Genomic DNA, 15,273 nt, shown 5'->3' with positions numbered 1-15,273 from the left:
TCCTTGGGTGTGCTTCTCGATGGGCGTGGGGCAGTGGCGCACCCCCACCTCGCAAGGCATCCTCGTCCCCGACCCCAGGGCTACAACACGATGACCTTGCCAATATACCAGTCTACATCGTCGTCATCGACTCCTTCCACTTGGGACACCTCTAGTCTGATCGCAACGCTGAATAACCTCGCCCTGCAGCAGGGCGCCTCCTCCCACATGACAAATGACGATGGTAAAATATTCCTACCCACAAAACTCCCTCCTCCACACTTTGTCATGGTTGGGAATGGGCACGCCATCCCCATCTCATCATCTGGTCACTCCACACTTAGGTCATCTTCAGGATTAGGGTTGCTGGCTTTGCTAAAGGTGTGTCGGCACCTTCGGTTGAGTTTGAAGAGGTGATTTTTTTTGCACATTAATATAATTTCAGTGCAATATAATGTTCGTGGTAAACGATATCTGAGCGGGAGCTATGAAACAAGATAGTCTTGCCTCAGTCCCTTATAGAAGAGGCAGTTATGTGCTGGGCCAACCTCCACGGATGGCCCTAGGCCGCTTTTGCTTTTAGTAAGAGAAATTTAGAAGTTTTTGTATAATCTGCAAATATCAAGTAGATAGGAAATGAGAAGCGTTTGTGTAATCTACAAATATCACTTGGCATGTCAGATAAATATCAATTTGGAAATTTGGTTCCGAGTGGAGCAACTAAATATGAAGCAAGATTAGGAGAAAGCAAGGACAACAAAAGCCAGTTTTGCAACTCAAATAATGATTTTGAGTTAGTTCCTATCTGTGTTATTTTCTAAGCTTAATAGAAAGTATCTTATATATATATTTACTAATTGGAGACTCCCAATAAGCCTCCCTGTTAATCCTAGGAGATTAGCTAATTACATCCATCCGATATGCCGAAGATCTATATTCAGCCATTGGATGAAACGTGCTCCCACGCCGCGTAATTACTGTCAATAATATGCCGCGGAAACGCATCTGACATAGAAAAAGAAACGCATCTGTTGTCCTCGCCTCCTAAATAATCTATCGAGAACATCTCAAGGGAAAAAAACCCAGCGATGACAATAAATTTCGATCTGGCCGGCGCAAGGCCAGCATCTGCGACGCCGGCCATGGCGGAAGTGGCCGACGCAACCCAAATATCTGCTGGACGTCGGCCTTTGTCCTGAACTCGACTGGCCGACGCAACCCCAATATCTGCTGGACAGCGCCTCTGATTTCTCGATTATCACAGGCAAGCGATGTTCTACTCTTTCCAACCAGATCCGGGATCTTTTTGTGTTTGTGAGTAATCAGACCAGCTTTTGCTGTCCTATGTTATTTGCATAAATCAATTGTATAGTGTTTTAAGTGTGAATTGATGCAGCAGATGTGGATTTAAGGTTATTTGAATCTCCAGAACTTGCAGAGTTCACACCACAATGCAATCAACGGAGGGGGGCATCCAGTGCAGTTTGAATCATGGTTGGTTTGAATCAGATTAGCGGCACTGCATCCATGGCCCTCTTAATCGGCTTGCACTTGGATTATCCAGCATCGATCAAGGTCAGCCTTTCAATAACAATATTAGAGCCATGACACTTAATATGTCAGATCATATTTGTGCGTTAAATCTCAAACCTATCATATATATTAATCCGTTGCAACCTTTCCCTGTGATTGTATATAACTTAATTAATGGGCTCTAATGTGATATCCTAAACTTTTGACTCTTCCAGCCGTTTAAAGTTGTCGAGTTTAACATTTAGTATTTGAATGGAAAACAATCATGCATTAAATCCTCCATAGATGTATTCAGAGATAAAGTGTATATGTATTAACTTCTAAATCCCCAACTTCTGGAAATAGAGGAAACGATTTACAAGGAGGGACATAAAATAGGTATTCTTAGCTCAAATTTGTGTGAGTGATATGGTTCGGTCTGGACTCGCCTGCACATGTCAAGCGTGTACGAACACTCACTGAAGCTAAACTGATAGGCGTGAAACCAAGATGACCATGTATAGAGCAAGGTTATAGCAGTTCTACAATTCAGAGTATGTATTATTTTATTTTTAGAGAATCATATTGAGATCCAAACTTACTTAAACCTCACTCAAGTATATAGTACTAGCAGATAGTAATTGCCATAGATAAGTGCTCACAGGCAAAAGGATTGGTGGCCAGCATGACTTTCTAAAAAAACCTGTACTAGAGTTCATGACAAAACTCTGAACTTGATGCCTATTTGCAGGCTAAGAGAAGTTGGTTGCATAGGTACAAACATAATTCTGAATCTTCTTCCACCTATGTCATGGGTTACTAATTGTTACATGTGTGTGCTTACAAACTGCAGTCTGTAGGTGCTTCTAGGCTTAAACCAAAATTGTTTCTGAACCAAGTATGGAATAGTACAACAGCAGGCAGGCAACGAAAATCTTCCATAAAATAGCCTTGCCACTTTCAGCTATACCTGGACGAGTGGGTGCCTAGCTCAGGTTCTGGATGGCTCTGGATTTTTTTTATTTCTAATAGTGATGTATGCATAGATGGAGTGATATGCATTCAGGAGGTCAAGAAGGCGGCCTCTTAATTTTCCTCATGGTTTCTACTTTGTTAGCATTGATGTCTTTACTTTCTTTTTCATTGATGTCCTACAAAATTAAGAACTTATTTGAGTTGATTTTTATATGATTTATGTTTTCTGCTGCATATGAAGTTTTCTTTGTTGCAGCTGCCATCTGATCAAGATCTGATCCACTAACACTAGGGAACTTCGAAGAAAGTTATATGCAGTGACTCATTCCGTGACGATGCACTGTATGTTGTAGTAGTCTATGTATGTATATGCTGTATATACATGAGGACACTATAGTAGGAGTACATCTTGAGCAGATAAAACAGTTTAACTTCTATTTTTTACTCTAAATTGTATAATGATCTATGTCCCACAAACCAGATTGTGCATTGCTTCAAAATTAATTGTTCCTTATTTGTTAACTTACCTGATGTTTAGGTACATAGATAGATTTTGCTTTCGCACTTTGGACCTTCTTCAGAAATGAACATTTATTTCAGACATTTAAGGAGAAGCGCAAGGATTCAGCCCTATATTATGGATTTTTATTTGCACATATTTAAACCATATTATCCTATATGAAATGTGAAAATACATTTCCAAAGGTCGAGTATAATTGTTTCTTTTGTGACGGTGAATGAGTTTGTTTGTTATCTTATTTTGCTCATGTCATCTCATCACTGATTGTGGCCGGCAGAAGTCGGCATAAGGCTTCAGTAACTTGGTCTGTTCTGTCCGCCAGTCATCATTCAGTTATGATACAATAATATCACCATGATGTAAGTAGGTAAATAAAAGTCTATCTTCCGTTCATTGAAATTCTGATTTGTTTTCATGATTATCATCATGTGAAAGGTTACATGCCGCTACATCAGAAGCATGCAGTTGATATGCTTGCAAGAGACTAAAGCGATGTAAATGTATTGCTACATTGTGATGCAATAAAAGGTAGATAAATGTTTGGTAACTTGGTGCGCGTCTGCATCTTTGGCATGCATCATAGTACATCTCATGACTGAGAGATATTGTTTTTTCTAGATAGATAAGTAGTTCAGTTTTAGCAATAGTCTTCCACAATAAATATGCAAATTTTCTAATTGTTGATGAAAAATACAAAATAAATAATATAGTTTTGGTTGATATACCTTTAGAAGTTACCGAAATTGATGATACGGCAAATCATTATGATACATGTTAGACAGAAGTATTTATATGGTTTACCACTTTTCCAATATAGTTTCATAATCCATGACCATATATAAATGCCGTTTTTTAGCCTTTATGTGATTTCCTTATGAACCTTACTACTATTAGCAATTTAACATACATGTGGAAAATAAAAAAGAAATAACCATATCTAGCCCGTGCGGTGTGACTGCATGGGTTGCGGACTAGTTTGACATAATATTCATCAGTGCACAAGACAGCGCCCCAAGGTGCGCCCGTAAATCTGATAGAGCCCACTGCGATAGAAAAAAGCATAAGACATACCCATATGTATCTATGGGACAGCTCACCTATTTGGTACATTTGGTTTGCTGCTCCGTTTGCATTTTGGTGTGATTTACCCTAATTGCAACCTGCCGTATCGATTTGTGAAACACTGAAACCTAGAAAACATATTAGAATGTTTGCAGTTATTTTTAATCAATCACCATTATATAAAATGCACATTGGTACCACCTTGACAGGATTGTACGCGAATGCGCACATATAAATCTAGTAGAAATATGTAGCTGATCTTTTATCCCTAAGGAATGGACTTCTTTGAGCACTTAGAGCATCTCTAGCTCGTAAACTGGGCAAAACCGAATAATAACCGCAAGTTTATGGATTCGATTCGTAAATCGGCGCAGATCAACGATAGTAAAGTAGTTAGAACTGAAAAAAAGTTTTCGGGCCGACACCGAAACCCCAACTCGGCCTGTATTTGTAGGAGTCGAATGAGCGAATCGAATGCAGCCCGAACGAAACCCCTAGTTTGCGCCCGATGGAACTTAACCTCCTCCCAACTTCCGCCACCGATCTGCACGCCCTCACCGTCCTCTGCGCCGCTGTCGCCCGATCTCGCTGCATGAGTCTCGAATTGACCCCGCCGGCCGCCGGAGCTAGCTCGCAGGCCCCGCCACCCTCTCCCGCAGTTGCCAGAGCTCCCGCTACCCGAACCACCCCCGCCACCCCCACTGACATCGCGACCATGGTCTTGTCGACAAGTTTCCTCAAGCGACGGCGCACAGGAACGCATGTGGTCCCGCAAACTGGTGACGCGGCGGCCAGCGGTGCTGTCCCAGCTATCGCCAAAGGGGCTGACACAGCGAAGCCGACGGTGCTGAAGACATCCCACGCCAGACCGAAGAATTTGGCGCCGAAGAGAACGAAGTCGAAGACGACGACGAGCAGTGGCGCCCCGCCTCCGCTCCCATCCACGTCAACGCCGCCGCCACCGGTGGCGAACGCGAGCGACGCCCAGGACGTGCTCGACGACGGGTCAACAAGGTAAAAATTACAACTCCTTATCGTTTTAAATTGCGAGCAGAAATTGAGGCCGCGTATTGGTAGGAACGGCAACGCCTCGTACATCGAGACGTTGGACGAGGTTAACATTGCTCCACTCGCTCTGTTCGACGTTGGGATGGGCGGAGATGGGGAGGAAGACGCGGATGAAGAAGGGGAAGAAGGGGAAGAAGGGGAAGAAGGGTGCGATGGGGAAGAAGATGAAGGCGGCGAAGGTGTGGTCGAGGTCGAGGCTAATGGAAAGAAGAAGAAAAGAAGGGCCAACAACTACATGGAAATAGAAGACGCGGTGTTGTGCCGAGCTTGGGCCCCTATGGGGATGGATGCAGTGCGGCACCGATCAAACCGGGAAGCGCTACTGGCAACGCATCGAGGACAAATTTCATAAACTGATGCCACGCTTTTGCCATCCTGTCAATCGCAAGTGCCGATCAAACCGGCATGCAGCCGGTGGGCGGCATCAATGGATCAAGTGGTGTCGAATCCTCCTAGCGGCGCAACTGTGGACGAATATGTGAGTGAATTTGCTTGCTTTATGTTTGCACAATTTGTGTTTGGTGACCACACCTTGACGATTTCATATTTATTTCGCAAATGTAGGACCGCATTGCCGATGCTAGGTATAGAGATATGGCCAACAGCAAGAGCAAGAGCTTCACGATGCGACATTGCTTTGATGTGCTTCAACACCTCCCCAAGTGGAAATTGAGGGACGAAGAAATGACGCCCAAGAAAGCTGCAATGGTTGCGCTGGATGATACCGAGGATGATAAGGAGGGCCGGAACAATGACAAGCCAGAGGGAAACAAGAAGGCCAAAGAGAGGCTGAAGCTCGAGGGGGAGGCAGCATTGTTGGGGGAAAAGTTTAATCAAATGATGAAGTTGAAGGAGATGATAGTGGCCAAGACTTTGGAGATCAAGCTTGTCATCATCGAGAAGAAGAAAGAGTTGAGTCTTGCCAAGGTTGAATCCATCCGAGAGTAAGCGAGGAACAACGCCAAGTTGGAGGATATGAGGATCAACGTGAACAAGGCCAAAGCAATGAAGCAACTATTGGCCGAAGAGAGGAAGATCATGATTATGACCACAAAGGAAATGAATGAGCAACAAATGGAGTGGTGGAAGGAGGCCTCGGCGGAGATCATGGAGAGACGAAGACTATCTCGTGAACGGGCAAGTGGTGGTGGATCGGTGACGCATGGAGGTGGTGGCGATGTTGGTCACGGAGGTCCTACATCCGTTTGATGCCGGCGGTGAGAGGAGATGGTAAGGAGAATGAACAACTTTCTGCCATGAACTATGAACTATTTGCTATGATTGTATCATTTGATGTAAAACTATGAACTATGCATTGAGTTGTTTCCATTTGATAGTTTCATCATATATCAATTCTGTGATAAGCCCTCCCTTTACGGGTTCGGAAGTCGCAGTCGCGGAACAGAAACTGTAAACCAAAACTATACAATTTTGGTTTACGACGCCAGCGATTTTCGATCCATAAACACGAGTTCGGTGAACTGAACTTGGGGTTTTCAGTTCACGTGTTTACGGGCTCTGTTAGAGATGCTCTTAGTACTGAAACTTCTCTATTAAACAATTTTTTTATGCCTAATCATAAGCGCTAGGATTATTGTCTATAACTTCGTAGGAACTAGAAAAATTGATAGTAAGAGGTATCAAGCTTGATACCTGGACTCTGTAGCGAGGACTGTAATTCTGGTGTTTAAGTAATACAAATTCTATTTGCAAAAAGAAAAGATATAGCAGATAATTAGCTGAAAACTGATGTTTCATCCATGTGGAATGAACCTCCCTAAACAAAAGAAAAGATAATATGTTTGATCAGCCCACTGAAATATTCTCGATGATGCATTAAACTAGCGACAATGCTAAAATTGATCCAATTGTCACTGAATTGTTTTTAGGAAACAATTTAAAAGTTTCCTGTATCATTTGTACATTTCCTGTATTAATTTAACTACAATATGAGAGTATTAGATTAGATTTACTAAATATGAACTGTGTCACAGGAAACTGACAATAATCGGAGCAACATGATCTTATATTTTTACATTGTTCTACTTATAAAAATAGAAAAATAGACGGGCATAGCAAAGCACGAGTCATGCATGGCCTAGTACAACAAGATTATAATCTTCAAACGGGCACTCAGGTAAGTGCGATTAACTAAAGTGGTCATGGAGACATATCGGCGTCGCAACGGGGTAGCAGGCCCTTGTCTTGGAGGCTTGTGACAGTTTCGTAGAGACACTGGCTCGCGGTCGTGAAGCCGACGCCGAGCTCCCTGATCCTACGGCTGCTGAACCGGCATCCCTTCTTCATCTCGCCTGTTTCATCCTTGCATATTGTGGGAACGGGGTACTCTGGGAAGAACTTGGCGAGTATGCGACACACCTCGGCGCGGTGCAGCGTGCGGCCGGCACAGAGGTACCGGCCACTCGCGGCGGGCGCCTCATATACACGCGCGTGCGCGTCAGCGACGTCTCGGACGTGTGCGTACGCCTGAGCCGCGTTAGCGTACGTCTACACGGAGCCGTCGAGGTACTTGACGATATGCCAGGTGCTGGCGTTCACTGACGCCTACAGAAGAGGGCCCAACACCAGAGACGGGTTCACCACGACGAGGTCGAGGTTTCTCTGCTTGGCGAGCTCCCACGCTGCCTGCTCCGCAACCGTCTTGGCGTAGCAGTACCAGTTCTGCATCCATTGCAATTGTATATCCACTTGTCAGATGCACGTCGTCGTCGAGATAGTGCTTCCAACAAAGTGAGAGTAGGTTATGCTAACCTTGGTGTTCTTGCAGAACTCGAGGTCGCTCCAGCATGTCTCGTCGGCCTCCTCGTCGAGGCTGCGGCTAGGATCCATATACACGGCGCCGATCGACGATGTCATCACCACACGCCGGATGCCGCCCGCGTCCGCCGCAGCATTGATCACATTCCTTGTCCCGGTCACCGCCGGCTCGATCATTTGCTCCTGCATGCGTACAAGAAACTTTGTCAATCGTCGTACATTTGATAGCTAGCTAGTGCGGGCAACAATGGCTGGAGAAGTAAGTAGTGTACCGGGTCATCGGTGATGGGGCAGGCGGTGTGGAAGACGCCCTCGCATCCGCGGAATGCGGCGGCGATACTCTCCTTGTCGAGCAGGTCCACCCGGAAGAGGGTCAGCCGTTCCGCCGCACCTTCAAGGGCTCTCAGGTGCGCATTCTTCGCGACATCATCTGAAATTACATACAACACAAAGTTAACATCAGGCATGTGCAAAATCCAGGAGGAGCTTCAGGAGCCATGACGCGCTCCACTTACCAGGGTTCCGGGCCGTGGCGTGGATGGTGTAGCCCTTCTCCAGGAGGAGCTTCACCAGCCATGATGCGATGAAGCCACTGGCGCCGGTCACGCAAACTTTGCGTCCGCGGCCGCTGGCAATGCAGTTTGCCTTGTTGACGTGATCAACACCCATGTCTCTGTTGTTTGCAGGCCTGCAGCGAGTTTGTATATCAGCTAGGAGTTGCAATGGGCGACAGAAGCTACTACGAGTTTGTATGAATTTCAAGTTTCAAGTTGCAGAACAAGCTGTGTACTGAAGAGAAGAAGGGGCTTTTTGGCCGGTATATATAGCCGGGATGACGCGTTTTCCAGAGTTGAGTCATCTTCTTATCTGGATCAACCGCAAATTATGTATGCGTTTCCCACAGTTGAGTCATCTACTTATCTGTTGTTTACAGCGTGGTGGTGGCACTGCAGTTCCCATCTTAAGAAAATGTGGCTGGTCGTGCAGGTGTACAATAAACATCATACCCACACGAGTATCATATGTTCAGTATAATTGCAAGTACTAGTGCATAGCATATTTTCAACACAAAACTGACTGGTCAAACCAGGTTTCATTATTTATAAAGCTACTAGACGCAGCTTGGATTAATAAAGAAAATGCAACTTCAACCGAAGCACGTACATGCATATGTATTCACATTATTTAGTTCAATATGTGTATAGAGTACGCGAAGGCTGGTGGTGTGTATCAGAATGCGAGAAGAAAGATTCCCTTCGTGGATTGCAAGCTGCACGATTTCACACCGGTTTGACATCCACGAAACTAGCATACCGATTGTAGTTTCTGCGAAGTATCCAGTTTTTTTTTTTAAGTTGTCTGAGATTGTCCAACATTTCAGATTTCTAAGGATTTTGATCAACGTCTACCATGTCCATACTGGACATTCATCACCGGCCGATTTTCCATAACTGTTGACAAGCATATTTACGATATGTGATTTTAAATTGCTCGATGACTAAGTCGTTGCCACGAACAATTTATAGAAAAACCATCCGCAGAACTATCACAGACGGTTTTTTTTCTGAGTGAACCCTGTGATACAACATTTTTTGAAACAAGCAAAAAGGCTTGCCATTTTCATTACTAATTAAGAAGGAGAGGGTTGACTAGTTAAAAATTGGGAAACCAACCTAAAACCGGTAAAAACACGCCGAGTAAAGGTTATGGAATAAGACAATCGCGAGGGCGCACACAGCCACCCTGGCTACCAACACAAACTGCACACACAATGTCGAACGCGAGGGACGTCGTCGAGGTTGAACATCGGTATCATTATCATCACTCTAGTGACTCCAATTTCAGAGAAAGCCACTCTAGAAGAACTCGCAACAGCGGCATCATGAAGCCCATGTCTGCCTAGGCTAAACAGACGACCCTTCACGTAGGAACAGAAAGCTTTGATTCTGATAGGGAGCTCCGAGGAGCGGATGTATGGGACCTATTTTCATGGTATGTTGACACGTACGCCATAGGTGGTACCTTAGGGCGTAGAGAGAAGTAGGGTGATAGGCGGGTGGATGTCTAGGATCATGATACACACGGGTTACCCAGGTTCAATATCCACGGTGTTGGCGGATTTCTACTCCGGCTATAAATCACTATATGGCAACAAGTACATAGGTTACAATGATGCTGATCGTTGATTGTATCATGCCCTAAAGGCTACATGGGCCCCGAACTATACAGTAAACTCGAACTAGGGTTTGGTAACCCTTAACCAATTATGCTATATAATCCTAAGGCCGCACACCGGCAAGTTCGTGTACTCCAAGTCTCTATCTAGGACTCCTCTAGCCGGTCGGGACTTCGTGTTGGTCCTTGGCATATGGGCTAACATGTAGGCCCCAAAGACCATATCTCCTTAGGGCCACCCCAGTCCAACAGTATATGACCCCATCACGTCTATACCCATTTAGTATGTCCACAAGAGTAAGCCCCACACACTCCAAAAATATTAGCCATCTTAGCGATGTACTTGAGGTTCGTCCGCCTTAGGTGTGTTGATTTAGGCGGCAACAATATCTTGAAGGGTTCCTGAAAAAATAAAGAATGGCAAATCAGGGTTAATTTTAACTCAAAATCTTTAAATCTTTCGTATCCCAAATGCTAGCTGAAGAAATGTGTGCAGAGGTCATCGACGAATATTCCATTCATGCATCGCTACAGTCCGTTGTCGGTAGATGATGTGACATTTCAAAGGCCTTAGTCCACCCCGCATAGGAACTGCACGATGATGTTTGCAAGTGCATATGACATATGTAGCTAGTATCAAAAAGTAAGAGTATCGATATTTGGTAAGATTTAATTGTCTCTTGCTACCTTCACTTAGATGCACCTGCAAGTTAATCTTGATCCAAAAACTGCAAGTTATTCTTTATCCAAAAAAGTGAACTGAAAGTGTTTGTGTTTGTTGAGTTGTGAACAAACTAGTAATGAATAGCAAAAAGAGATAAGAGAATGTGTAATATGTGTGTACGGTAGGATCCAACATAAATGTGCTCATAATCTCGCTATGATACTCCCCGCATAACCACCACTAGCCTCCAAGGCAGCCCTGAAGAACTATTGTAATTAAGGGTCTCCCCATGTTTATGGATATCAACCCTTGGATCCCTCCCCTCTCCCTCGTTAATACATAGTTGGTGGAGGCGAGAGATGATGTCATGTCTATAACGTTCATGTTCCTCCAACTACATACAACGACGACTTCCCCTGAAGGCAAATATTATATGGTCGACAACACATAACATCATTAAAGAAGATCACCACACACATATTGCAGATCGGATAACACAAATATTTACTTCATTCTAATGAGCTCTTTTACGGTGATTGGTACGGAACATTGGTTCCGTCTAATATAATCTAGGTTCCGTCTAATCTAATTTTTCGTAACCGTTGATTAAGTTGGTAATAATTTTTGTGTAACTTCTATAATGCTTTGCAATTATAAACGAAAATTTTAAAAGTCTACTCGTCAAAAATATTCCAAGATCCTCATCAAGGCCACGGTGCTTATACCGTGATAAAAAAAAACCACGATACTCACGAGCGCTCGCCGCCGCCGCGCCTCCCCCATCGCGGGGATCGCTGGAGAGTCGCAGCCCCCTCTCCTCCATCGCGGGTGCCAGCCGCCGCCACCCCGTCCCTCCGTCGCAGGTATCGCCTGGATAGTGACGGCGCCATCCTCTCCATCGCAGCCCCCCTCTCTCCTTCACGGGGATCGTCGGGAGAGTCACTGACCCGCCCCCTCCATCGCCGGGATCGCCGGGAGCATCCAGCCCCTACCTGACGAGCGCTGCCCGAGATCACGGCGGACGCGTCTCTGCCTCCTCGTCCACATCGCCTCCTTCGATCTCCGTTCAGGTGCACGAACTGCTGCCTTTCTTCACTCTTCTTTCAGACACACGAGAAAAAGATACATACACCATTGTGTTCGCACATGATCAGTACATGAGCGTCTCCATGGCTATTCTCGACCCATGCATAGTTCACAAAAACTCAAATTCGTTTGATGTTACATTACATGATGATAGCCACATATGGTTGATTGGGCTTACATATAGTGTTGCAACACGAAGAGGATTTGGGAATTTTCTAGAACTAACTCGTTTCTCCATTCACTCTCACAGAGATATATAGGTGATGTGTATTTTACATTTTGACCCTCATAACACACACATATACAACCTAACCCTCACAACACTCCCCCTCAAGATGGGGCGAAGATATCCATGAGCCCCATCTTGCTACAAATGTTACCAAAAGACACAACACTAATACCTTTAATAAAGATATCAGCTAACTGATCTATAGACTTTACATAAGACACATAAAGTCTTCCCTCATCCAGTTTTTCTCTTATAAAATGTCTATTGAGTTCGATGTGCTTAGTCCTATCATGTTGGACTGGGTTATGCACTAGATTAATGGCTGCCCGATTATCGCAATAGAGCTTCAGAGGTCCACTACCAAATAACCTAAGTTCAGCTAATAAAATCCTCAACCACATAAGTTCACATAAGCCTGAGGCCATAGCTCTAAATTCAGCTTCAGCGGTGGATCTAGAAACCACACTCTGTTTTTTACTTCTCCAGCTAACAAGGTTACCACCCACAAAGCACAATATCCGGATGTTGATCTTCTATCATCTAAGCACCCTGCCCAGTCCGCATCAGTATATCCCTATATTCTCAGATGTTCATGGTTTGAAAACAAGATACCTTTCCCTGGGCAACTCTTAAGATACCTCAAGATCCTATGAACGGCATCTAGATGACCAGATTTGGGATCATGCATATATCTACTCACTATGCTAACAGCCTAAGCAATGTCTGGCCTTGTATGCGACAAGTAAATCAAGCGACCAACTAACCTCTGGTACTGATGCTTGTCCACCGGATCACCTGATTCTGCTAAAATGCGGTGGTTTTGCTCAATTGGAGTCGTCGCTGGTCTACAATTTAGCATGCCAGTTTCAGTGAGTAAATCAAGTATATATTTCCTTTGTGATAGGTAAATACCTTGTGGTCCATATACAACCTCAATTCCCAAGAAATAATGAAGAAAGCCCAGATCCTTGACTTCAAATGACTTGGCCAACATTTTCTTTAGGCATGCTATCCCATCATCATCATTACCTGTGATCACAATGTCATCAACATACACACTGAGGATAACAATATTGCCACTCCGGTGTTTAAAGAAAAGGGTGTGATCAGCATTGCTTTGCCGATAACCCATAGAGCATATCTCCTTCCTTAACCGTCCAACCCATGCTCTAGGTGATTGTTTCAAACCATATAGAGATTTTTTTAGCCTACACACTTTACCATCCATCTCTTGTGTACCAAACCCAGGGGGAATCTCGATGTACACTTCTTCCTTTAAATCACCATGTAAGAAAGCATTTTTAACATCCATCTGAAAGAGTTTCCATCTTTTATTTGCAGCTACTGAAATTAGAGTCCTTATTGTATTCATTTTTGCCACTGGGGCAAATGTCTCATCATAGTCCACACCATAGGTTTGACTATATCCCTTTGCCACAAATCTAGCTTTATATCTTTCCACTTTACCATCTGGATTTTGTTTTACGGTAAATACCCATTTACAACCAACAATCTTTTTATTAGGAGGAAGAGTAGTAAGTACCCAAGTATTGTTTTTGTCAAGCGCCTCCATCTCTTCCATCATAGCTTTTCTCCATTCCGGATATTGTTTTGCTTCCTGCCAGTTACGTGGTATAGGTAAAGTTGAGTCCAGTGCAGCTATGAATGCTTTGTATTGGGGGGCCATAGATGAATATGAAACATAATTAGAGACATCATATTGGGACAGGTTTGATGGTAATTTGCCAGCAGTAGTGCGAGATTGTTTTCTTAGAGCTATAGGGAGATCTAAATCACCATGTGGAGGAGAGATTGTACCATCACTTGCAGAAGGACTTGAACTTGAGTCATGCAAATCTGGCTGTACTTGGGCTTCAGGGTTTTGACTCAATGTGATTTCTTCCTCCCTTTGCACTTGATCATTCTCAGCTCTCTGTCTCCTTGTGTAAACCTTAAGGTTTTGTGGCCACCTTGATCGTTTAGTTTGATAATCTTGCTGCTCCCCCCTGAGTGTGATCTTGTTCAGCATTTGATGTATCTTCATCTCTACCATCAGGCTCAACTTCATCTCTACCATCAGGCTCATCTCCAGTTGGAATTACTCCAACAATCATCTTCTGTGAAGTTGCATCATTGTCTTCTCTTCTCTTATCTCCCCCTGTCCTCAAGACTCCATCTGAGCTATCATCATTGAACAATTCAGGGAACACATCAGTTAAGTCAGTAGGTTCTCCATAAAAAGGTATATTTTCCCTAAAGGTCACATCCATACTCACAAACATTCTCCTCTCCGAAGGACACCAACATTTGTAGCTAAAACACACATTTCACTGCTCTTGGATCTAATTTCCCAACAGATGGCCTGTGATCTCTTATAAAGCATACACACCCAAATACTCTTGGAGGAACCACATATGTAGTTTCACCAGTTAGACACTCAATTGGTGTCTTATTATTGAGCACCCGAGATGGCATTCTATTCATCAAATAAGCCGCTGTCATCACAACTTCAGCCTACAAATATTTAGGAACATTCATAGCTAACATGATACACCGGGTGATTTCTAAGAGGTGTCTGTTCTTCCTTTCAGCCAACCCATTCTGTTGAGAAGTACCTGGGCAACTCGTTTGATGGATAATTCCAAAACTTGACAAGTACTCATCAAATTGGTTATTTACATATTCTGTACCATTGTCAGTTCGGAATATTTTCACCCTTGCATCATATTGATTTTTGATTAAGCTGTGGAAATACTTAAAGCACTCAAACACGTCACTTTTATTTTTTAGTACATACACCCAAGTAGTCCTAGTGCAACAATCAATAAATGTAACAAAGGATTTGTATCCATGAAGTGACCACACCCCACTAGGACCCCACACATCTGAGTGGATAGTTTGAAATGGCACCGTACTTCTGTGATCAGATGAAGTATATATACTACGGGTCAGCTTCCCATACTGACATGCATCACATGCTAGACTTTCTTTGCAAATTTTACTATAGAGGTGAGGATACAACTGACCCAGGGTGTTAAAGGCCATGTGTCCCAGCCGGCGATGATGAAGAAGGAATTCTTGCAATGGTGACTGAGAGAGAAGAGTAGCAGCCACAGGTGTCGTATCATCATCCAAGTAGTAGAGGCCATCTCGCATTATTCCTGTCCCAAGGACTTTCCACGTCCCAAGTTCCAGAAATACACACCATGTTGGGTAAAATATAGC

General features: G+C 43.9%; 2 long non-coding RNA genes and 1 pseudogene across 4 annotated transcripts; 1 reads left to right on the top strand and 2 right to left on the bottom strand.

Annotated features, from left to right (window-relative positions):
- The first annotated feature begins 957 nt into the window (after positions 1–957).
- On the top strand, positions 958–2,988 carry LOC127301018 (uncharacterized). Of its 3 annotated transcripts, none has more exons than XR_011748545.1 (2): positions 958–1,243; positions 1,409–2,988. It is a non-coding gene; the product is annotated as an uncharacterized lncRNA (long non-coding RNA). The 3 variants fall into 3 exon arrangements; XR_011748546.1 differs by having other exon boundaries at positions 1,379–2,988; XR_007851805.1 differs by having other exon boundaries at positions 958–1,293.
- Positions 2,989–6,991: 4,003 nt separating this feature from the next.
- On the bottom strand, positions 6,992–8,844 carry LOC127301017 (cinnamoyl-CoA reductase 1-like; annotated as a pseudogene).
- Positions 8,845–12,499: 3,655 nt separating this feature from the next.
- LOC139833388 (uncharacterized) lies at positions 12,500–13,670 on the bottom strand. The gene is made up of 3 exons (XR_011749059.1): positions 13,592–13,670; positions 12,980–13,077; positions 12,500–12,893 (listed from the first exon to the last, which is right to left on the bottom strand). It is a non-coding gene; the product is annotated as an uncharacterized lncRNA (long non-coding RNA).
- Between the last annotated feature and the right edge of the window lie 1,603 nt (positions 13,671–15,273).

Source organism: Lolium perenne, chromosome 7 (assembly GCF_019359855.2).
Source record: "Lolium perenne isolate Kyuss_39 chromosome 7, Kyuss_2.0, whole genome shotgun sequence".
Lineage (NCBI taxonomy): Eukaryota > Viridiplantae > Streptophyta > Magnoliopsida > Poales > Poaceae > Lolium > Lolium perenne.
This window is presented reverse-complemented; position numbering and strand designations above follow the sequence as displayed.